A 24,506-nucleotide genomic window follows, 5' to 3' on the forward strand; every position below is an offset into this window, starting at 1 on the left:
GCTGGGGTTGCTGCAAGGAACTGAATCCCCCATTTAACCCACGTCTCCATCCCAGGAGCTACCCACAGAGCTCTGGGTTAAATCACACAAATCTTGTGGTGGGCCCAGACTTCTTTTACAGTCTAATTTCCTCATGCTGCTAAAACAATGCCAGTCCCTGGCCATGCTTGCTTTATGTAACTTCAAGGGCTCCAGCAACTTAAGCAAACAAGGAAAACCACAATCAAAGGGCAAAACATGCTACTCCTTGCTTGGGCTTCTAGTCTTTTTTTCTTTCTGCTGAAGGTGCCTGGTTGCTTTTTAATTGTCTTAATGTGATTAGCCTCTGCTGGACCTGATGTATGATAATGAACTGGAACTTAAACCTAGCAGCCCGAGGCTGCTGTGCGACTGTGTAGGGGGGTAGCACCTTCAAGTCTCCTTGCAGGACACATCAGAGAGCCTCTGTACCAAAGCTGGTGGACTTCAGTGGTTCTGGTATTTCATGCCAACAATTACCAGATGTCCTGCAGTGTGCCCCACAGCCCTGCCAGAGCTCACTAAGCCATGTGTGCTGGCTTCACCACGTAGGGCCAATGTACTTGTGAGACTTCTTTGGGCTGCTTGGTTTGCCTCAGTGGTTTACTCCTGGGCTCCTTGGCAGACTTCAAAATACAGCCAGCTCTCTGTCAGCTTACAAGGTAAAGATAATGTATCTGACCCATCTGTAATACCTAGACCATCATCTATCCCAGCAATTCAAAGTGGGCAAACCCAGAGGACAGCACACAAGAAGGTGACGAATTTGAGCTCCTCAGGGCCAGGCAGGGAGGAGCAGGTATTCTCACAGGATCACAGACTGGCTGAGGTTGGAAGAGACCTCTGGAGGTCTCCTGGTCCAACACCCAGCTCAGGCAGGACCACCTGGAGCCAGATGCTCAAGACCATGTCTAGGTGGCTTTTGAAGGTCTGCAAGGATGCAGACTCCAAATTCTCCAGACCCCAGCTTTCCCTGCTGGTTTGGACAAACATGGCAAACATGGAGCGGTAGGAATCCAGCTCAAAGCTTACAAAGCTGGGGTCCTTGGAGAGGGATGTAGCTATAAAAATGCACGCACTTAGCCTACTAGGAAAATAAAATAGTTAATGGTGAAAAATTAGGGTGTTTTTACAATTGTATTTAAAACCCTAGGGGAGCCTATAATGGCCTAAATGGACTACTTAAGAGAAAAGCCTCATGTTTTCCTCTTTTTTGTGTGTGTTTTAATTTACTGTGTGTAGCTGCCATTATCCATAAACCAAAACTTACGACTCTGTTACAACAGGAGAAAAGAACACTTTATTGTCTGCTGTTGGCAGATCACCCAAAGTCCCCTCCCAACTTAACAAGCGTTAAGCTTCAATAAGACACAAGACACTTCAGAAAAAAACATCGCCACAAGGCTAATGATGACAACAGCTGCCAGCAAACTTTCCATTGCAAGCAAGTAAAGACTTGAAACAAATTTTCGCTCAAGTTTTGTTTTAGTAGCATCAGTGACATGTCTGTGCCGGCAAAGGCTCAAATTGCATTCCTTAACACTAGGACTGTAGACCTATCTCCTGGAGTCATTACATTGCAACAGCCTGGTAGTCATGGGTAGAGTTGTGAAGCCTTTAACAAATCTGACCTTTCTTCTTTTAAGAAAAGGTATTTATACTCCAAAAGACCAGTGAGGCGAGTCATTGGAGGATATAGATGAGAATTTCTGCATGTCAAAGAAAGTTCAGGTGCCATTTATGTTTGGAGGAGGGGAAAAGGAAGAGGTCGTAGGTCTCAGCAAAGCTGGGGAATCAAGAACTTTGTAATTCTGTTTTCTATTCTGATATTAATTTTCTTTCTAGCAAGCCATTTACAGCCCATTCTGCATTGGTGGCTACATGAATAAGAGACCTGTATGGCATGCATAGGAGAAATCTGACCTTTAACTTTCCTCTTCATTTTTCTAATCTATAGTGCAGTGCCAATTTTATTTGTACACCTCTCCCAAGTGGCAGGATCGTGAGGTTGCTCTATACAGAAACCCTGGAAGGTAATTGGATGAAAACAACAACCCCAACCCTTGGTAAAAGTAAAATGTCTGAACAATATAACTGCAAGATGGTACAACACAGATAGTGAATACTGTTTAATCGGAAGAAGAGTTCACACTGTCTGTTGTCAGTGCTGTCTCCCTTCTCAGAACAAGTGTTGCCATCTTGTTCAGCATCTTCAAGAACTGCAAAGAAATAATCAACAACAGCAGACTGGAAAGCTCTTCTGACATCCTGACTATTTTTTTGACCTTAGGAAAAGTATGATCTTAAAATGGGAAGTGTCTTGCAGAGGTGGAGTTAACCATTGGGTAAAAATGGCACTTATTTCACAAATCTGCTCCCTGTGCCACAATCACAAATTTTACATATCAGTTTTCTGACTGAAGTACATTTTTGCTGTGTATAACCTAACACAGAGGTAGAGTTTGTTTGGTCTAAGAAGAATCAAGAAATTCTGGGTCAGGTAGGCTGCATCTCCCTTACCTGGTGGTAAACCAGAAAGCACAAGCCAGAAAACTGCCTGAAACTAAATACACTTTGTCTGTGTGTCTGCAGTTCTGTAAAGTTAAAGTGTGTATGTATGTAAAGTTAAAGTATGGTTCAGCAGCCTCCATATCCTATAATGTCTTGCTGGAGACACCAGCTTATTCAGTAGGCTCTTGGGCTGACTTGTCTGTGTTAACATTGACAACGTAATGTTGCTGTGGGGTGATAAGAGCAGCAAACTTGACCTGAGTTTACACAGACAGGTGCCTGAATCTGGGTTAAGTGATAGTGTGACTTCAAACCTGCTTGTCTGAAGCTCCTGCATTTTGGGTGTTAGCGTTCAGAGACTTGAAACAAATTGGGGCTGAAGCACGTGCTGGGACCTACGCTTGAAATTCAGTCTAGAAGAAACCGTGGTGGTCATACCCATGCCAACTATGTTACTGAAGCTGCACAGAGGCATCAAGATCTGATCTGACGCTTTTTGTTTATTTATGTCACCAGTAAACTACTAAGGTAATATAGCTTGGCCTTTATGTCCTATACCAAATTTATACCATGTGAGGTTAGAAAAACAGTTTTTAAAGAAAACTTACACTAGAATATTGAGTCACTAAGTGATCATAAATACCAAGCCCCATCTTACTATTTTTAGAGTAATTTTTCAGACCATAAATGTACTATACAGATAAAGTTTGCATCTGGCCAACAAACAGAACAGTATTTGAGGATTTGGCATACCTACCATGTAAAACATTTACCCTACAAAAAATGCAGACCTTCTAAGGGGCTTCTACAATGATAATTTATATTTATGGTCCTATCAGCAGCACGCAAAGAATGGTGCAGGAAAAAGGAGTGTGTAGTAGAGGGGCTTACACTGACTAAAGTAAAAAAAAAATGCTGACTTCAGAAAGTAAAGAAGAATATTGGATATGAGATTTTCTGAGTGTGTTATATAGAAATCTCTATATTAAATCTGCACAGAATTCTCCTCTGTATTTCAGGGATGTAGTCCTGGTTACTTATATACAAAACATTTGTCTGTCTTGATTATTTAGGATATATTTCTTAAATTAATTTATTTTAGAATAGAACAAGACCAAATTCCTATGCTTTTTCTTCGAGGCAAAACTCCCACATTTGGCCTAAATGAAACAGACTTGGCTTGATTTAGCTTTTATTTATTTTCTATGGGACATGTTGTGGTATTAATTTAGGCAGGACACTCCTTATTGTTTTCATTGGGGAGTTCTGTTTAAAACATGGCTCCCCATTACGCCATTCTAATGATGAACTTGGAGTGAGTAATCAAGTCTGAAAGAAGAGACAACCTGATCTTGGAAATCTGTTATTTTTTATGCACGCTCAACTTAAAAAATAAAAAAGGGGGAAAAAAAAGAAGAAAGAGAAAAAAATTTGGTTTGAATTCTGCCACACAAAAGGCTCAGTCCTTCCTATTTTCTGAGAAGGGAGGTTCATGTGGAAAAAAAAAAGGGGGAAAAGAAAAAAGAAAAAAAAAAAACGAATTGCATCCTCCCACGAGGACATTTAATTTAATAAAGCAGCCTCCTTGGGATTGCTCCACTGTTGCTCAGGCGCCTCAGGGGGAGGATTCTTCCTCATGAGGGGGAGGATCTTGGCCAGGCATGAGGGAGACGCTGAGGCTGGGTGTTAGGGAGTGGATTTGTCCCTGAGGGCAACGTTCCCCTTTCCAAACAGCTGTATGGATTTCTGATGCAAATTCTGCCTTCATTATGCGCGCGAGGTGATTCAGTTTTTAGGTAGATCAACTGTTTCACGCTCATTTCTGAATTACCCCGGTGAGCGTACTTGGCCTGGTGGTTTGCAGAGCTGCCCACCCCACGTCCCGGTGCCTACCCGCTACCCACCTCCAGCCTTGGCTCCAGGCAGCGGTGTGGCCAGGGATAACAATGTGAGGGAATTGCTGGCAAGCTACCAAGGGTCATCAAAACTCTGGTGTGCCACTGAGGGTAATCCCAGGGGGAACAATTTAGTCTTTCCTCCTTTCAGCGTGGGTCAGTGGAGGTCCCTGCCCTATCCATAGCCGGGGTCTGGAGTGGTTTTGCTGGCTGCTGCCCCATCACCAGACACCCAGCCATCAGCTACGGGGGCCAGAGCTGCTCCTCCTTGTCACATCGCTATGGCCAGTTTCTATTTCACCATCCATTTATGTGCTCAGAAGCAAAAGTCCTCCCTAAAGAAGTTAAAGACCATTGAGACTGACAGTTTCTGTGTCAGCCTCAACACCAGCGAGACTGTGATGAACCCCCCCAGCCTTCCCAGTCGTGCAAAAGCCTTTCAAAACGTACAATGGATGCCTGCTTTTAGGAAGATTGCTGCTTACCTGTTACACAGTGCCTTCAACCCAGAAATGTCAGCTGTTCGGGAAATGGCAAAGCATTATCTATAGTTTTACATACACAAATAATGCCCTTTTCTATCTAGGGGCACTATGCTCTTGAAGGAAAATAAGACATTATTTGTTAGTGAAACATTCAGACCAAACAAACCGAGAATGGAATCTGGAAAGAGGACATTTGCAAACAACTTACATGGAAGAAAAACCTTGCTAGGTGGTCTGTGTTCTTGTGCAGCACTGGAAACACTTCCCAACTTTGGGGAATAATATGAAGGACACGCTTTCACTATTTTTTTTCTTGTTTGTTTTGTCTTGTTTTTGTTTTGGTGGGGTGGGAGAGTATATGGATGTGTGATTTGTGTCATTTGATCTTCTCTGTGACTCCCATGGCAGTCTCTCTGGTTTGTCCTACTTGACTCAGGTTTCAGGAGGCAGCACAAATACAAAGTCAAATTGCTGTGGAGAAAAGTACAGAAAATCTCCCTCACATCCAGCAGTAGGATTCATTTAGCATTATGTGCATGCCTTTCTCTAAGCCAGACTTTCTCTGCTTAAATATTTTTGGCCAAAAATCAGAATTGATAAATACATTGCGTATTGAACTCTTTTCAAAAAGTATAATGAGAAAGGAGGGAGAATACTATTAAGATTAGAAAATCTCGATGGCATTTTAATATGCAATTGCATATTACAGTTATCTGTACTTATTCAAAAGTGGGATTACTAGTGAGTGTCAGGGTCACATAAGACTCCGAAAAAAAAAGCAGCTAATACCACCAGATGGCGCAGAAAGCACGAAATAACAGCAAACCCCCCCAAAACTCAGTCCTTCCAGTGCCACCTAGTGCCCTCAGGCAGGCTCCTGCTGGAGGCCAGGCGCATCCTGACCCGAGGGCTGACTTTTGGAGGAGCATTTATGCTGCGCCTGGTGAGATGGGGAGTGTCTGCAGGAAGGATTACCATGCGGCAATGTTATGCTATATTGTATATCTGTAATACTCCTCAAGAAACTGGCTGCTCGGGGCTTGGACTGGCGTACGCTTCGCTGGGTTAGAAACTGGCTGGATGGCCTGGCCCAGAGAGTTGTGGTGAATGGAGTCAAATCTGGTTGGAGGCCGGTCACTAGTGGAGTCCCCCAGGGCTCGGTACTGGGGCCGGTCCTCTTTAATATCTTTATCGATGATCTGGATGAGGGCGTCCAGTGCACCCTCAGTAAGTTTGCAGATGACACCAAGCTAAGTGCGTGTGTCGATCTGCTCGAGGGCAGGAAGGCTCTGCAGGAGGATCTGGATAGGCTGGAGCGATGGGCTGAGGTCAACTGCATGAAGTTCAACAAGGCCAAGTGCCGGGTCCTGCACCTGGGCTGCAACAACCCCAAGCAGAGCTACAGGCTGGGAGATGAGTGGCTGGAAAGCTGCCTGGCCGAGAAGGACCTGGGAGTATTGGTGGATAGTCGGCTGAATATGAGCCAGCAGTGTGCTCAGGTAGCCAAGAAGGCCAACGGCATCCTGGCCTGTATAAGAAACAGTGTGGCCAGCAGGTCGAGGGAAGTGATTGTGCCCCTGTACTCGGCTCTGGTGAGGCCGCACCTCGAGTACTGTGTTCAGTTTTGGGCCCCTCGCTACAGGAAGGACATGGACGTGCTCGAGCGAGTCCAGAGAAGGGCGACCAAGCTTGTGAGGGGTCTGGAGAACAAGTCTTACGAGGAGCGGCTGAGGGAGCTGGGCTTGTTCAGCCTGGAGAAGAGGAGGCTCAGGGGCGACCTCATCGCTCTCTACAGTTACCTGAAAGGAGGCTGTAGAGAGGTGGGGGTTGGTCTGTTCTCCCACGTGCCTAGTGACAGGACGAGGGGGAATGGGCTAAAGTTGCGACAGGGGAGTTTTAGGTTGGATGTTAGGAAGTACTTCTTTACCGAAAGGGTTATTAAGCATTGGAACGGGCTGCCCAGGGAGGTGGTGGAGTCACCATCCCTGGAGGTCTTTAAAAGACGTTTAGATGTAGAGCTTAGGGATATGGTTTAGTGGAGTACTTAGTGTTAGGTCGGAGGTTGGACTCGATGATCTTGAGGTCTCTTCCAACCTAGAGAAATCTGTGAATCTGTGAATCTACTCTGTAATGCTGACGTTCTGGTATATTGTATATCTGTAACATTCGGTAATGTTCAGGCTCTGTTCTTGCCCTCCTCTCAAAGCATCCCACCCGCATGGGCAGGATGCTGCTTGAGGGGCACTTTTGGTAAAAAAGTAAAAAGTGAATAAGTGAAAAGAGGTGGGATGGGAGAAAATAAATCTCTTCATTACCCTTTTCGGAGTGATACATCGTATTCTTATAAGCCTCCAATAAAAGTTTTACAAATCTTAATGACTTTTTGTTATAGCTGTAGCCATCATATTGTTTACTTCCCCTCACCCTGTAACAGTGAAGCAAGGGAATGTCTGTGGACAGTAATTTTCGAGGATTCATTTCAAGTAGCAAATCCCCAGTTCCTACTGCCTCGCTGCTGAGCTTGCAAATACTGGCTATCTCTGTTGTTCATCACAGGGGGAAAATTTTAAAGCAAATGAACATCAAAGAAGTAGTGAGAGGAGAAGGATTGGCAGTTTCCACATTAGACTACCCTATGTTAAAAAAAAAAAAAAAGAAAAAAAGTTGTTTTATCTCTGAATGGATGGGACTTACTCATCTCTCCACAGCTGCCTGCTTTACACAGTCCTCCAGCTTGCCTGAGCATGCATGTTCTGAGTGGGAAACGTCCTGTCCTGTCAGCTCCTTTTCTCCTGAAAAAGAAGAGCTAACACTAACACTCTTCTCTTTCATACCTATGATTTTCTGGGCTATGATTTTCTGCCTTTAGTGGCTTTATTGCATGCTGAATACTTGCCATTTCTAAGAGAATGAAAATCTTCCTAATGGTTGAAGCAGGTTAATTGCAATTAATTAATACAACAAATGCTTACAGGCATTGCCTATTAAGTCATTATTTTGCGCAGCAACCTGTTGGTCTTATGATGTTGTTCTCCTACCCATGCCAGTTCTCTGTTCCTCCCATGGATCACAATCATTTACCCACAAGCAATAGGCAAATACGGGCGTTGGTTGCATTTTCAGGCATTTTTTTTTTCACCTCTGGGTGGTTGTGGTATGCCTTCTCTGTAAAGGACACCTGAGCCACCTAGAGGGCTGAGGGCAAGGAGCCTTCCCCGGGGGAAGGTCAGCGAGGAAGAAGAGATTTTTGCATCCAACATGAGTGCCACAGGGGCTCACTGGGACAGCCTGGGTCAGAAGGACACAGAGACACAGCAGGAGTCTCCTGAGCCAGGTCGAGTATCTCTTGCTCTGAGTTTTGAGTGTGTAACAAACAGAGGAAGAAAATTCCTCGTTAGGTCATCTTGAAAAAGCCTTGGGGGAAAGAAGTCTTCCTTGCCACCATACTATACTTTTCCTTTCCTTTCCTTCTCTCTCTCTCTCTCTCTCTCTCTCTCTCTCTCTCTCTCTCTCTATATATATAAAAGGCCCTATTTGCTCTGTAATTTATACACATTTTTTTTTAGCTGTTGGTGTCAAAGGTAAGTGCTATATAGGAGTCTCAGGTCGCCCTGGTTTAGGAGAAGACAGTGACAAACACTGCAGTTCCTCTAGCTTCAGTGCACGCATATTAATTCTCAAAATTAAATGCATGCTGGAGAGTTTGGGGTTTAAGCACTTCTGTACAATGAGGTCTCTGCTTCAGTATTCTGCTGAGTTGAGGCCTGGGACACATGTGGACCCAGCCTTGCATGTAAGGCAAGGACACCCAGTAGAACACAAGCACAACTAAGAATGCATTCCCTCGAAGACGCTTGGAACAGCTACTTGTGCCTGCAGTTAAGATTGTCTGATGCTTCCCAGTGAGAAAATGGGAGCAGGGTAAGTGGGAACAGATGTGGGGGTAGAGAGAGAAGCCAGGGAGAACAAGAACAGCAGAGTTTCCAGCAAGAAAATACATTTTTCTTCTGTGATGGAACTGTGCTTTCCCAACTTTCATCTTTCATTTGCTGTCTAACAAATAGCTTTGAAATGTACTCACTAAAGATCTGTCTCATCTCCCTCCCGTGGCTGGGCATGGACAACAGTCTTCCACTGTGTCACCAAATACTCGGGTAGATTAGGACAGTTGTAGTCTGTGCTGTGGATCTAAGTTTTTGGGACCTGATGACTACCCATGAAGTTTTCCAGTACTGTCTCACTTTGTTTGTTTGTTTGTGTGTTTTTATCCTTTAAGGGAATTGTGTATAAAACTACATTATTTAACTTGCAAGTCAAGCACTACAAATTACAAAATATCAGAAATAATTTGTCTGTGTCACGTTAATTTGTCTCTCCCTTCTGTGTCCATGACATTTACATGATTTTTTCCCACATGGACCTAGCTACATAGGATGGGCTCTATTCTCAGAACAAATCATATTTTGTCTGTCTGACCTTTGCGAAACTGCAGGGGATGGACCCAAAGCTATGGTCTGAGCTGCTAAATAGCTGTAGTTCACTTGAGTAGTTCTGTTTAAATCCAGCTACAAGAGAAATTAGTGTATGCTGGAAGCAAAAGTAATCAAATGCTCACTGGTTTTCATCTCCCTTCTGTTCTGAAACCTATAAAAAATGTGGTTTTGTTTATAGCTTTTTAGCCAGGCAGGTGGTGAATTCCCAAGTTGATTGTGTGTTGTCTGAGCCCTCTGCTGTTTGATTTGGCTGGTAATTAAAATCTTGATTAAATTACATGGAAATTTTGTGCTGACTCACTCCTCTCATGGCTTGGGTAGTCCAGGTGGATCAAGCAGTGGAAAAGAAGCAGGGGCTTCCCATCAGATGGGAACTGTTAAGGCCCATGGAGGTTGGAACTGGTGCTTGCTGGTTCTTTGCAGACAGCACACAAAAAGCAGAGCCCCTCAGATGCTCATTTCCAATAAGTGGTTTCAAAACCTCAGTGGGAACAATGTGAATTGTATTTAATTTTTTATTCTTGACCCTTCAGAGCCAGTGGGGCCAACTAGGTGTTAAGCAGGTGATAGTTAAAAGATCCCATTTGGCCTTCCCTGTTTTGCATTCTTTGGAGATACTTGGAGTGGTTATCTCAGAAAGATCAAACAGCTAATCTTTAGAGGTTCCTGCATGGAAAGCCAAGTGCCATCTGAGATTCCTCAGAGACTAGGTAGGACGGCATGTCTAAATTCAACTGCTTCTAATAGGAACAAAATCCAACTTTGAGACCCTGGGTTTCAATCTTGTCAGGGCAGACTTTCCTTAAGTCTTTCGATACCTTTTTCTCAAAGAAAGCTGGAAGGAAAAACATTGTCAACGGAGTTGAGCTGATGACTGGAGCTTTTTGTTTCTTCTGGTCTACCTCTGCATCCCCGTGTAAGCTAATTCTGACTTAAGATTTCATCTTAAGAGCTTCCAAATATATCCCTAGCTCCCAGCCAGATGCCATGAGCCAACAGTCAAGGAAGAAATGGCCTCCTTAGGAAAAATAAAGAAGGGGTTATGGAAGATAATTGGTTTTACTCACTGAGGTAAACCATAGTTGCAATATACATGACCTCTAGTGCTTTTTTTTTCTTTTTTTTTTTTTTTTCTGGGGAACACAGTCAAAATCTGCTAAACTCACATAGTTGTGGAAACTCCTGTGGCAAAGAGATATTCTTACAGGTTTGGTAATCCTTCCCCATTATAAAAGTTTGTTTTACCAGATGAAATACATCTTTGAATTCGTTAGATGACTTTAAAAATTACAGTATATACTAAATTATTGTTTGAGTAGGCAAATAAGACCCTGGTGTTGCCTTGGCATGTCCTGGAAGGTCTTTGAGGCCTCATTCACTCTTAGGAAGGTTTGGCTGTACAGTCTTTACCACTGCCGTACTGATGTTTTATGAAAGCACTTTTTGAAGCAAATATAGCTGTTCGTCTCTTCTTAAAAGTCGATGTAGCTACATTTCGGGCAAAAGCTGAGCAAGGAGACTTTTTTTTTTTTTTCTGAGACAAAAATGCTGAAGTGTTGTCTGTCTACTAGAATATAGACATAGCACAAGAAGGACATGGACCTATTAGAACGAGTACAGAGGAGGGCTGTGAAGATCAATGGGTTGGAGCACCTCTCCTGTGAAGACAGGTTGAAGGTGTTGGGTTTTTAACTGTTTTATGATTCTATGATAGCCTCCATCAGCAAAAATGAAGGCTAAACTAAATAAATCTTAATTGCAAACTCTTCAGAGACTCTCCCATGCTTTATGTGAGCACTGTTTCTTTAAGTGGAAAATGAGGGATCTAGGGCAATGTCAGGAAGGATACAGGGGGATGCATTTTCTGCTCCAGCCTTCCCTATATAATCATAGAATCACAAAATGGTTTGGGTTAGAAGGGACCTTAAAGATCATCTGGTTCCAACCCCCCTGCCATGGGCAGGGACAGCTCCCACCAGACCAGGTTGTCCAAAGCCCCATCCAGCCTGGCCTTGAGCAGCTCCAGGGATGGGGCATCCACAGCTTCTCTGGGCAGCCTGTGCCAGTGCCTCACCACTCTCTGAGTGAAGATTTTCCTCCAAATATCTAATATAAACCTATCCTCTTTCAGTTTAAAACCATTCCTCCCGGTCGTATCATTACACTCCCTGACAAAGAGACCCTCCCCAGCTTCCTGTAGGCCCCCTTTAGGTACTGGAAGGCCACTCTGAGGTCTCCCTGAAGCCTTCTATGCTCCAGGCTGAACAGCCCCAACTCCCTCAGGCTGTCTTCACAGGAGAGGTGCTTCATGCCTCTGGTCACCCTCATGGCCCTCCTCTGGGCTCACTCTAACAGGCCCATGTCCTTCCAGTGCTGGGGGCCCCAGAGCTGAACATAGTGCTCCAGGTAGGGTCTCATGAGAGCAGAGGCGGAGAATCACCTCCCTCGCCCTGCTGGCCACACTTCTTTTGATGGAGCTTAGGATACAGTTGGCTTTCTGGGCTGCAAGTGTATGTTGCTGGTTCATGGTGGGATTTTCTTGTTAACCAATACCCCCGGGTCCTTTTCATCAGTGCTGCTCTCAGTATCCCAGGATATTCATTGAATAGGAGGGGTAAAAATGTTATGGTGTAGTGGTGATAAGCTCAGAGTCAGACCTCAGTGTTCATATAGGGAAAACAAAAGCTTTCATATTGTGCATAAACCATCAGCCCACTGCTCCTCCACTTCCCTCAGAGCACTGGTTTCCTGCTGCCAATAAAGAACATCAGCATATCTTGAAAAAATGACAGCTTAAGCTAGCTACAGGAATTGTCTATAGCGAGTGGCAGTTTCACTGATCTTTTACTCTCCTCTCTTGACATGCCTGTGCTGGACTCCTTTTCCCCACTATTATCACAGTTGTTCTTATAAAAAGAAGACACACCTTGCCTACACATATAGCATCTCATATGCAAATCTGCACAAGGGAAAACTTGGTCTGAGACAAAAGCAAATGCACCCAACATACTTGGACTTCTAACCTACATTCATACAGAAATGCATATTATTATAATGTTGCCTGTGTGCCTGTCTTTCAGTCCTCCAAAACTTCCGAATTTTCAGATTAATCTCAGTTTATTTGTTTAAAAAAACTTGACCCATTAATTTATCCTGTGTGTAGTGAAAGCTGGTAGCTGAGCAGAGTTGATGGGCCTGCCTTATTTTTCTGCTGAGGGAAAAACTTTGTTACAAGCAAAACATTATTACTGGACATCAGAAAATCCACATGGGAGAGAAAAAGAGCTGATAGATGCCTCAACCACAGGAAAAGTTTCAATCTGAGCTTGCATCTTATTAGACTCAGGATAATTCAACCACAAAACACAAAGCCACAGGAAACTGGACTTCATTTTCTGCAGCAACTTGTTTTCTTAAATCAGATTGTTTGGGGTTTTCCTCTCTCTTCACTTCCAGAGAACTATTACCGCACTGTGATCCTGGACTTTGAACTTCAATAATCTTTATTTTTTAGCTGTTATTCCCTTTCTATTATTTTTTAGTACCCTATCAATGTAAAAGCTAATTGCATAAAATGTGGATAGTTAGCCTGAATACGAAAAATGTATTTGTGAGGTCTATTTGCTGATTAACTGTAGAGTGTCACTGTGTTTAAAAATAGTAAGTTAAAGTACTTTTCCAACAACTGATTCAATTTTCTGAACAATAATGTGTGTGCAACTTGTTTGGAGTAAAAGCTATAGTTATCATTACATCAAGATTTCACTGTAGCTCTCAGTTTTCAATTCCCTGTGAAGACAATTACATTTGTGAGTTAAATTGTCTATATATGTTCAAAGCCCCGAGTATTAATTTACTTTTTGGACTTTTTTTTTGTTTATTAAATTATTTATTTGGTTATTATGTTATTTATTTAGCAATATCTGTTTTCACTGTTGGCTTACATAAGGAAGGAAGAGTGTCATTTTGAAAACAGAAACAAATGAGATTAAAAATTGTTTGGATGTATTTCTCCATTTTGCTATCTATGTCATTTCCTAAAAGGGGCAAGAAGGAAAAGGGTAAGACTTCTTCCCTAGCTACTACCTGTGGGTATTGTTTGATTTACTTTCTCTTTCTTTGCTTTTTTTTAATTCCTTGCTGCCAGTAGACTGGTGCATGGCATGCATCTTAGCACAGTAAATCCAGTTCAGTCCAGTTCAAATCACCATCCATTTCAGTACTGCCATTTAATGCTTAAGAAGCAAGTTCCTAGTCATCCCCAGAGGAAGCAATGTAGTTAAACGAAGCTGTTCTCAGCCTGAAGAGTTATTGTGAAGTAATGGATATTCCATAATCAGGAAACGGTGGAGTGGAGCAGGCAAATATTCGAAGCCTTGTGAAGTTTTGAAGTTAGCATGTGTATGAAAATCTAATTAATGCTTCCTTTCTAAACTCATTTTCCATTTAATTGGCCAAGCTTTGATTGGGAACTGGAAATGTCATCTGAAAATATTTCCTCTTATGAGACTACTCTAAACAGAGTGCTCGTGGCCTGTAATTGTGTTCTCCGGTTTAAGTTTTCCTCCTCGAAGGATTTTCAGCCATTGTCTCCGTGTTGAAGCAGCTTCATCTGGGCAAATAGAAATAGAATGCAATAAAATGCAACAGAAATTCAATGGGAATGAGCTTTATTTTGTGTCAACAAGACAAAATAAATCCCACCCGGTGCTGAGTGTCAGTGCTGTGTGCCCAGGTGAAGGGCTGAGGCTGGAGGAATTAAGGTCCCTGCCCACAGTGCAGACAAAGCCGCAGTTCAGCTCCCCGTGTCAGTGAACCATAAACCAGGGACAACCTTGTTTAACATATCACTGAATCTGATTGATATGTTAATATCATCCAAGTTCAAAGCAACACGTCCTGGCAAGATAAATGCTATTTTTTCTTGTAATTTACCATTTCCTTCTTCCGTAAATCCAGCAGACGAAATAACAATGGAGAGGGGGAAGGGGGCTGGGTCGCCCCGATCATTTTAAAAACTAAGAATGCTTTGGCAAAGTCCCCCTAACCTGTTACTGTAAACATCAGCAGTCCTGTCACTGTCTCGGCCCGTACAAATACGTTGGTGGCGCCCCACCTAAACCAGTGAAATATGTACACAGTTCAGACATACAAGTTAAATCCCAGGCAGCAACAATAAGGAGTAGGAACCCGAGGTCTTTTCCCAGGTTTTATCTTTTGCAGGCATCAGTGCTGAGAGCGTAGTAATGCGGTTACTAAATCCTTCTCAGCCCGAATTCTGCTTCCTCTGTTTGTGTGGCACTTCCTCCAAGTGTTGTGGCTGGGGCAGTGGAGCTTGGCTGAACACAATAGTCCTGGGCCAAGACTGTTGTCACCTGTCCCTTTCTGTCTGTTAGTTTTTGACCTGCTACACCTATGTTTGAACAGGAAAGCTTGTGGACAACAGCTTCTTTAAAAAAAAAAAAAAAAAAAAGGATAAATTACATTTAATTTACTCTTTTTTTTTCTTTCTTTTTTTTTTTTTTCTTTCTTGTGTGGTCAGACCCATGGTTTTTCTCCCATTGAAATCTTTGGCAAAATTCTTCTTCAAATTTTTATTCATTTATTTATTTATTGGAGACGTGACCAGCGAATGCTTTGCTGCTTGGGAAGCCACATGCTCGTTTGATGCTTGCTGTACCAGTGGCTATTTTGGAACTGTGGGAGAGAAGCGTTTAACATAAAGTCTTCAGTGACTTCAAAGACGCTGCTGGCATGATTCAGGGCTAGCACACATTTAAAGACTCCTCCTCGATCTGGATTTGTAGTTTGAGGGATGAGAACCAGGACGAGAAGCCAGGCTGTAGCTCCGTTCTCTTAGGCTGCCTGAGAGGGCTGAGAAGTAGCTCTTACTCAGCCAGATGATATTTTACACTGATAGATTTCCAGCTGATTAGGAGACAGGAAAAGATTAGTCAACACTTCTCCAGAGCACCCACTTAGGTTTTGTTGCGAGGCGTTGCAAATAATCCAGGGGCTCTATGGCGCTGCTCAAGTTTCCTGCTGTCCAGATTTCAGCTGGGTTTTTGGAGTGTAAGGAAGGAGTATTAGGTGACCAGCACAACGAATTGACAGGCTTGAATAAGCTGTAAGGCAGCGTGAGGTGCCAAAGTGGTGCTTTGGACAGTATTAAGGGATGGACTTAATCACACACCAGTAAGTCCCAGCTATGGACACTTCTCCAGCTGCATGAGGAGGCGTGAGCCAGTCCCTGGGCAGGGGTACTCCATTTTGCACCAGACGAGGCTCTTCCTGGCTGAGCTGGTGGCATCTCCAGGGCTTTTATGGGGCCTTCTTCCAGTCAGGGAAACGGCTGGGGGATTCACATTTACCACTTGTGTCCTGGGCTGAACTCTGGCAGAGAGGCACCCAGGGTACTGAGCCATGCCTCATCCTCTCGCTCAGGGGCAGGGGGTTCAACACGGGGGGACCGGCGGGCAGCTCTGCTGAGCGCTGGTCCTTATTAACGCTGAGATGATTGTCTGTGTTGCTTGCAGTGGGAGGGGGCACCCTCCTTTCTCGGAGAGAACTGCTGGCAGTTGGTGCTGCTAGGGGAAAATGTAAATAATGACAAATTTCCATCCTACCATCCAAGAAAGACATCATCTTGTTGTACATTTGGTTTGGTGCACTGCAATTATAGTCGGTATTCTGGAACGTTATTGGAAAAGTTATTGTTCTTTCTAAAATGTTAAGTCAGTTTAATGACTAAAAAGTTAATAAGGGTCTTGTTGTTCTTATTATTCATTTATTATCCAATTACTTCATAAAATTGGATCTGAAAATGTAAAATGTATTTTTATGGAATAACAAATGCTACAATTAAGTTTTAAAGAGTAGATTGTTTTTATATTCCTGTGGAGGATATTAAAACTGAATTAAAAATATTAAAAATAGAATCTGAAAATGAACAACAGCATTAGAAGGGAATGAAAACAACAAAAGAATGAAAACAAGTTAATGACATTGTTGATAGTACACGGGCATTGAAACGTTAACCCTTTCACCGCTGCTGTTGAAAAAGTTCCCTGCCCTCCCCTCCCCAAGGACGTGGCTTGGCCCCCGCAGGTGTCCAGCTCACCTCTTGCTTGGGGTTACCCACTTAGTGGCTGCAGGACACTGCAGAATTACAGCAGTCCACGTCTGGTCCTGGTCCTGCACAGCTGTAAACCTGAAGCAACCATCATCATCAGTGGAGTTGCGCTGGTGGAGATCTGGGTTCACTGTACGTAAGCATTACTTTGAAATGTAATGCACTTTACAGTTATTCACCATTCTTTGATGCATGCAATAAATTTCTAGTTAAAAGGATCCAGTTCCATATACAGACAATACTTTGTTGACCGGCCAGTCTGTAAGAAATGAAATAAAATAAACATACAGACATTTCTATGAAGTGGAGTCAATTCATTTTTCTTGAAGTGACTGTGAACTGAAGTCAAGACCCTGCTGCAAGAAGGTTGGTGTCTTTTACACCTTGTACAACAAGACTCTGTCCTGTTAGGCTCAATCAGCCAATGTATTTTTCTTGGTTGAGAGCTCTGTCATCTTGACTATCAAGGCAAAAAAAAAAAAAATGGGTGATAGGAAAACTGATATAGAAAGCATAGTGCTTAGTTTTAATAATCTGAAAGCACCACAATGTATCTGAGCAAATCATTTGAGAAAACTCATTTGATGAGATTGACATTTCCTGCAATGAAATGTTTGTGAAAAGATGGACTAGTTTTTTTCCATCATTTGAAATGAATTGTTTTTGAAGTTGTTGAGCTTCTGCATGAAAATGTCTGATTAATAAACAGCTTGCAAACAACGAATGGTCTATAGCCGATAGTGGAAATCTGCATCCAATCAGTGTCAGATAATTATATATTAGGTTGGTAGAAAGGGTACAAATATGTAACCACAAAAGAGAGCATGGCTTTCAAACCATGAATTTTAGCTGACAGTCCATGCCCTTTGTTTGCCAGCAGCATGTTCAAATTTAATATTTATTTTTCATAATATTCAAAAAAAGAGGAAAAATAGAGGGTAGTGTTATACAAAATGAAATGCAACACGTAGCTGTGAAAACATTTGAAATTAAATTTGACTTTGGATTCAAATATGAGTGTTTTCTGAGTTCGTTCTCCTAATAGGCTTTCTAAGACTTCATGAAGTAGTTCAAACTGAGGGAGTGAAACTTGCTCATGAGCCTGTTCACGGCCTTACATTCCTTAAATATTTGCATTAGAGGGCAAGGTGATTTCTTTCTGCATATGAATACTTTTATTAAATCTTTCAATATTAATGGAAATTCATAGTTACAAAGGGGAGTACACAGATTTACATGTGTAAAATGTTGCAAGTATTTGTACTCCAAATGTATTGCTTTTACAATTAATACGCTCATTAATAACAGAGGTTACTCTGCCACTTTGCCAAGCTCATCTCTCTCTCTCTCTCTCTCTCTCTCTCTCTCATTTTTTTTTTTTTTCCCCTCAAATATTACTGGTACAGGAATGAATGCACATGAAAATAAAGTTTCGCGTGATTAGGCCTATGTCTGGAAACAGGTTAAACGTTTCTTTGCCATACATCATAAATAATAGCTCCTTATTGTTGCTTGCTCTGGTGGCAGCTGAGTAATTGTATGACAAAATATATGGCCTTATCTTCTGTGGAGGCCATCAGCACTGTAATATTGTCCCCATGAACAGAAACTTTCCATTGGCATGCTGGTATTTCATTCCCTCAGCATATGGGCTTATAGACTTAGACATTTCCTAATAGGACAGGAGATAAAGGGTCCCAAGGAAAAAAAGACAATGAACTCAAGGGATGATCTTGTCTTTTGTCTCATTATAACTTCTTTTTTAAAAGGATGCCTTGCACACTGATTTTGTCAAACCCATCGCCAGCTAATAAATCGCAGTAGCATACAGTTTGGTACAGAACTTGCTATAAATATGTTAGGTAGATTTTTGTTGAAAATTCTGAGCTCAGTCCAAACTTAAAACATAATTTATTCATTCTCTGCAGCTGTTTTCACATACTTCTGGTAAACTACACAAAAAATGTGCCATTCTGTGACCTTTATCTGCTTTTCCCTGGTATTTCCTCTTGTCTCTTGGTGAAAACGGAGGCTAATGTTTTGCAGTCTGTATTCAGGATGACAACTGCCTTCTAGTTTCTCCTATCCCACTCCAAATCCTTTTCCTCTTTTATTAAAAGGACTTTGTGAAAGAATGATCCTAATGAGCCTGTACATAAGGGATCACTGAAAGATTACGAAAATACCAGAGAGATGGGGAGAACAAGAGAAGAATTAATGAGGGGCTTGAAACCCCTTTACTCACCGTGGATGAATCCTGAAATGTCGCTGTGCTACCAATGAAGCAGTAATTTCAATTTCCAGTAATGCTAAACATGGGGTTTTCTCCTTTCCTTAAGGGACTTCAGCTATGCCCGGACCAGGGAGGCCATGTTACCCACTCCCAGCTTATTACAGTGAGTTTCCCATACACCTGTGATGAGCAGCTGCCCAGTATTCTCCTAGGAAATGGATTATTTCAAAAAGATTGCCATGAAACATCCTTCAATCCCCTGGCATCACATGGGAAGTAATAGCTTCAAATTATTGAACTCTGATTTCATTAGATCTTCATTAGATGACTTTGCTGGTTGCTGTAACTCAGTAATTTAAGTACTCTATGAAACAGTTGCCAAAATGCTTATAAATACCTACAAAAACCTCTTTCCTCAGCTCTTTGTCATGATAGCCATGGATGATGGTCCACCATGCTAGGGCAGAAATCTGCTAGCAATGCAGATTGTACTGCCTTGCTCACTGGTAATGGAAGTGGACAGCATATAAACCTCCCTGCTTGAAAATAGTCTGGCCTGGTGAGCCCAAATAATCTTTCAGACCTCTCTCCTGGATTCCCTCTAGCCCTTGCTTGAGCAGTTTTCCAGACTTTGACAGTGTTCATTCAGGACAAACAGTGTAATATTCAGACTATGCAAACCCCTCTCAGTTACCACAGCTCAAATATTTTCTTTATAAAACCTTTTTTATTTTTTTTTTCTTCTTTTTTTCTTTTTTTCCCCCTTGGTTCTCTCAAAGGGACTGAAATTGGACATATTAAAACTGTTCTTCAGCTGAGGTGTCTGCCTTATCCTCAGCCTGACTGCTCACTTCCTCTGCCTCTGATCCTGAGCAATATCTCAGACTTATCCGCCACCCTCTTCTTTTTGGTCCTTTCAAGGTTTTTCTCTCCTGACCCATTCCTAACTCTTTCCTCAGAAAGTCTCTCTTCCTCATGTGCTTTGTGCATGATGCAAGTCTCTGTTACCAGTTACAGGGTCCCTGGTGTATGGGTTTTCCTCATCTCATAGCTAACTCTGAAATGCTCAGAAGGACCACGAGCAAAATAATTGGGGTGCTCAGACTATGAGGACAGGACACCCCTAAACATAGTGGAAGGAAATTGCAGAACAAACCTGGAGATTTTTAGTGGCAACTTTAAAAAAAAATATGAACCTAACTCTATAATAAACTTTAACAACAAGCTGCAATGCCTAGTCCAACCCCATCAAAAAGCCATAGCATGAAACATCCAGTTCACTGCTGCCTTTCTTTCAGAATAAAAAAGAATCACAAGCGTCTAAAAGCCGAAGGAAAGAAATGGCTATAATATAATTCTTCCTGTGGCTGGTTTCTTAATTCTGAATTATTTTCAGAAAAATTCTGTTTCGCAATAGAAATTGATCCTCAGCAGGAAATACCATTTTGGGATATTTTTGCATGTTTACTGCCTCTACACTTAATCCTACTCATCTGTGAGGCTGTATTGCATTTTTTTTAATTTTTTTTTTAACCGTGATAATTCATTGGGAAACCTGTAGCTGGGAAGAAACATCTCAAACCTTTCCATATCCCAGTCCTTCAGATGCTCACCACCACAGTGACGTCCACTCCTACAGCAGCAGGGAGGTTTTGTGATGTTGAGGAGGTTGAGTAGAAGTGCATATTATAGTCAAATACCTATCTGCATAAGAACTTGAATTAAGTTATCTTCGATTCACCTCAGTTTTTGTCCTGGGATGGTTGCACTGGTTGGTGGAAGGCCTGGGTTGCAGCTGAAACTGAGCAGTGTAAGGTGTTTCATTGGCATATCCCTGGACGTAGTCTTCAACTACGTAGTCCCTAATGTGGTTTTGGCCATGACAGTTATCAGGCCTCCTTCAGGGATGTGAGCTAAGGCTGTTGTTGTGGGCAAGGTGGTGTGGGCAAGGCCATGCTTTCCTGAAATGGTGTGTGAATGTGAGGAGCAAAGAAAGACATTTTGACAGAAAGGCCACATACCTGCCAACCATGCTCCAGACTGGCAGACTCATTCTGCCATGTCCGTACTGCAAAAACCTTTCTGATGCTGCAATCTTAACCACAAAAAATAAGGTGCTTATTCCTTTTGGAGAAGACACGCTTCCTATTGCAGTTCCCTTCACCCTAAACCCTTTCCCAATTTCTAACATCACCCCAAGCTTGGGTTCTTCACTCAAGTTACCCTTTGGACTGGGGGCTCAAACCAAGAGCGAAATTTGCAGCAGCAGTCAATAAAGCAGCTGAGTCCTGTCAGAGGGTCCATCTGTCTTTTCAGAATAACTTTTGTATCACAGTTTAAATAAACTCCCTGGAGGAATTGGGTCTCCTCCAGCCTCACCATCAACTTGACAGGAAATAGAAAAGAGCATTTTCTCCCACTCACACACTCTCTCTCTCTCTCACATTTTCGTTTCTGTAGTATTACTCAGTCCCTGATGGAGCTGTTTTCCCATGTTGTTCGGCAGGTCAGAGTTTTCATCCAACAAACAAGAGGGAAGGGGTATAAACACACTCTATTAATCAAATGGCCAAAATAGAAGCAAAACATCACTTAGCTCCAAACAACCCACTATGATTCAAGAAATCTCCAGCCCAGGCTTGACCAGGATTACACTTTTAAAGCAAGCTGAAGGCACTCTATTTTGCTGTAAAACATATCCTGGTCAGGAAGGCACTGACTAAACAAGATTTACTGTGTTTTACTCTGGAATTATCTCTCATTAACACACTGAAAATAATTCTTGTTCAGACAAACCAATGAATCTAGACACAAATTATTCCCTTCACCTCACATCAAAATTGTTCTGTTTTTTTTGCCATTAAAAAGACAAACTTAAAAATCCAGTACAGACCCCTTTTTTTTGATACAGGTAACATCTCTGAGAACACTCATCAATAGCAATGGGGTCAAAAACAAAAAGTTCATGTTTTGAATATTTCTTGTACACACAAACAAAATTTGCTGAAGGGAATGATGTTTATATTCCCTGACCACCAGGTATGGATTCAGAGGAAGTTTCAAGTGCAAAGAAGTCACTAAATAAGAACCTGCTAAGGGAGACTGATACACAGAGGAGGTACCTAAGGAACAAAACTAATCTTTGCTTTTTTTTTTTTTCCAGCCCTATAGAAATGCTATCAACTAAAATGACATTTGATTTTTTTCCTGTAGTATTATTATTAGTTTCCAGAAACTGAGTCAAAATCAAAGCCTTTCAGTTTTAAATGAATAAAGCCAAATGAAGTTGTAGTCCCACTTCTATAGAATTTGCAGCAAAAGGAATTAGCAATGGCCCTGCTTTCCTAGTAGGACAGTAGGCAGCTTTGAAGTATGGTAGATTACCTGCCACAAAATTTCAAAATACACTCTAGTCCATTTCACTGAGTGCTCTATTTGAGCAGTCAAATACCCAGCTCCAACTTTGTCATCCTCTGAGAACACTGCTTTGCATTGTCAATAATACGTACAAGACACAGGTTGTCTCCTTTGTGTTTACAGATTTTGTAAGCTGTGGTGGTGATGTTATGAGGGTGGCAAATGATGGGAAGAAGTACAGACATTCACAGTATCTACTGAACAGCTACAAGGCTGGGTGACAATCAGAAAGGACTGAGCTAGCCAGAAAAGCCCTCTTCCATAGTTTCGGTGTTAAAGATAGCATGAACTGGGCTGTTGATGCACAACTTGACAGGAGAGGACTTTGGATCTCTGGGAGATGTAGCAAATTCCATAGCTTTACTGTAGTGGTTTTTGTGTGTGTGTGTGTGAGTGTTATCCTGCCTGGGATCTATGCTTAAGCAGAAGTGGGTTTGCCCCAGCTGCAGTCTGCTGACAGTAACTGTAGCTGGAAGTGGCCCTAATAACTCAGCTTACTGAATCAAAATCTTGGTAAGTGTTTAACAGAGCTACAGACTGAAAGCCAGAGAAGCTAGATGTACAAAGAATATAAAATACAGCCAGTAATACAAAATGCACAGATATCAGTCAATATATTAAATTCTTTGTCCTTGAGGTCCTAGGCCTTCATAGTTAGCAGAGTAGACAGATGTCCGTTCTCAACAGAGATAGGACAAGCTGCTTTTAAGCACTATTATTTTTGGCTATATGGAGCTCAGTTAATTAATTGGCAGGTTTTTATGGTAATCCAGCTAGCAGTCTGTATTTCAATGACACAACCATCCCTGATGATTAAAAAACATCTGCTTTGTACTGAAGCAGAGAAGAGTTGGAATGAATCACCTTCTCCTTTCTTAATGCAGTTAATGGATTTGAATGAATAATAGTGCTTTTTTTGCCTTTTTTTTTTTTTTTCCACTGGAATATGCTATTACCCAACTTATTGCTTTTTGCTGTATTCAGCATTTCCATAGTAAGAGAGGTTGGAGACATCACTATTCCATTTCAAATAATAATCCTCCCAGGTGGGAGTCACTTATATGACGTTTTAAATTAGTGATGCTCCCCAACTACATATATCTCTGTCTGTTTACACTGGCAATGAATTTGACCGTGTCTTCCTCAGCAGATAAGGTAAGGGCAAGAAAGTTTTCTACCTTTGGGGTCTTAGGTGAATGCCCTGCTCTAAAGTACACTGATGTTATTGGAAAACTCCCATTTGCCTGAGCAGGTTTTTTGATCCTTTTGAATGGCCAAAATACAGAGGTCACACATTAAACTGACTTGAGGACTGACTGACTTCCAGACCATATAATTGTCCCTACATATGTGTTTCCAAATTGGATCAATATACATTTACCTTGACCTTGATCTTTCTCTTTGGAAAGACAACTTTTAGAGCCAGAAGTCCTGACCCTGTGAAGGATTTACTAATGATGCCGTCTCAGCCTATAAAAATTCCTGATTTGGAAATCCCATCGGGAAACTGGGACCGTGAGCAACGTCAGTTGCTCAATCTGTCTCATGCCAATGGAGACAATAGGATGAGGCATCTTCAGAGCCTCTAAGGACAAGACTCGTCTCTCTAAGTTTCCTTATTTTGGCTGTGTTTCAGTTTAGGTGAGACTTACTTAAATATTATTAAAGAAGAGCATCTAGCTGCAAATTTCTAAATTCAAGATTTGCAAAGTTGGGCTGCAGCAAGACAATATTTTACACAGAATAGGCTCCTAAAATCAGTGGAGTTCCATCTAGGTGCAAGGAGCTACCTCACACCTTGTGTTGTAGGGACAAAACAGTACGTTTTGTATACATAGGGAGTTTTTTTCTTGATCCAATGGAAAGAACACCTTTCTGTCCCTCAGACAACTTGCTTTCCATTATTAGCCTGGGGAACCTTCCTCCCCAACAACCGTAACTTGTACTACTCACTAATGACGTTTCAGGAAACACTACATTAAATAGAGCAAAGCAACATGGTTGTGCAATTCACTTGATTGAATGCACAGGGATAGGAATCCAAGCCAACCCCCCCCCTTTGGTCTGAAATCCACAGAGCAGACAGAACTCCCTCTCCATGCAGCGTCTCCAGATTCCCAGGCCTGGCTGAAACCCTTCTTCTGATTTATGAGTAATGAGCCTGCTGGTGATTCCTAAGACGTCAGCTTCCAAACAGAAGTGCTGTTGGGCACTGCACTGTATCACATAAGCTAGACAACACCTAGGCAGACTCTCAAAGGATGCTTTCATTGGGATGAGAAACTATACGGTGATTGAGTGCTCTCCTGTCACTGTCTTCTC

General features: G+C 42.1%; 1 long non-coding RNA gene across 1 annotated transcript; it reads right to left on the reverse strand.

The window, feature by feature from the left end:
* Window positions 1-13,308: 13,308 nt before the first annotated feature.
* On the reverse strand, window positions 13,309-20,574 carry LOC310893361. The gene is made up of 3 exons (XR_014578933.1): window positions 18,780-20,574; window positions 16,523-16,793; window positions 13,309-15,986 (listed from the first exon to the last, which is right to left on the reverse strand). It is a non-coding gene; the product is annotated as an uncharacterized lncRNA (long non-coding RNA).
* Between the last annotated feature and the right edge of the window lie 3,932 nt (window positions 20,575-24,506).

The sequence above is a fragment of the Anser anser genome (assembly GCF_964211835.1).
Source record: "Anser anser genome assembly, chromosome: 2".
In the NCBI taxonomy this organism is placed as follows: domain Eukaryota; kingdom Metazoa; phylum Chordata; class Aves; order Anseriformes; family Anatidae; genus Anser; species Anser anser.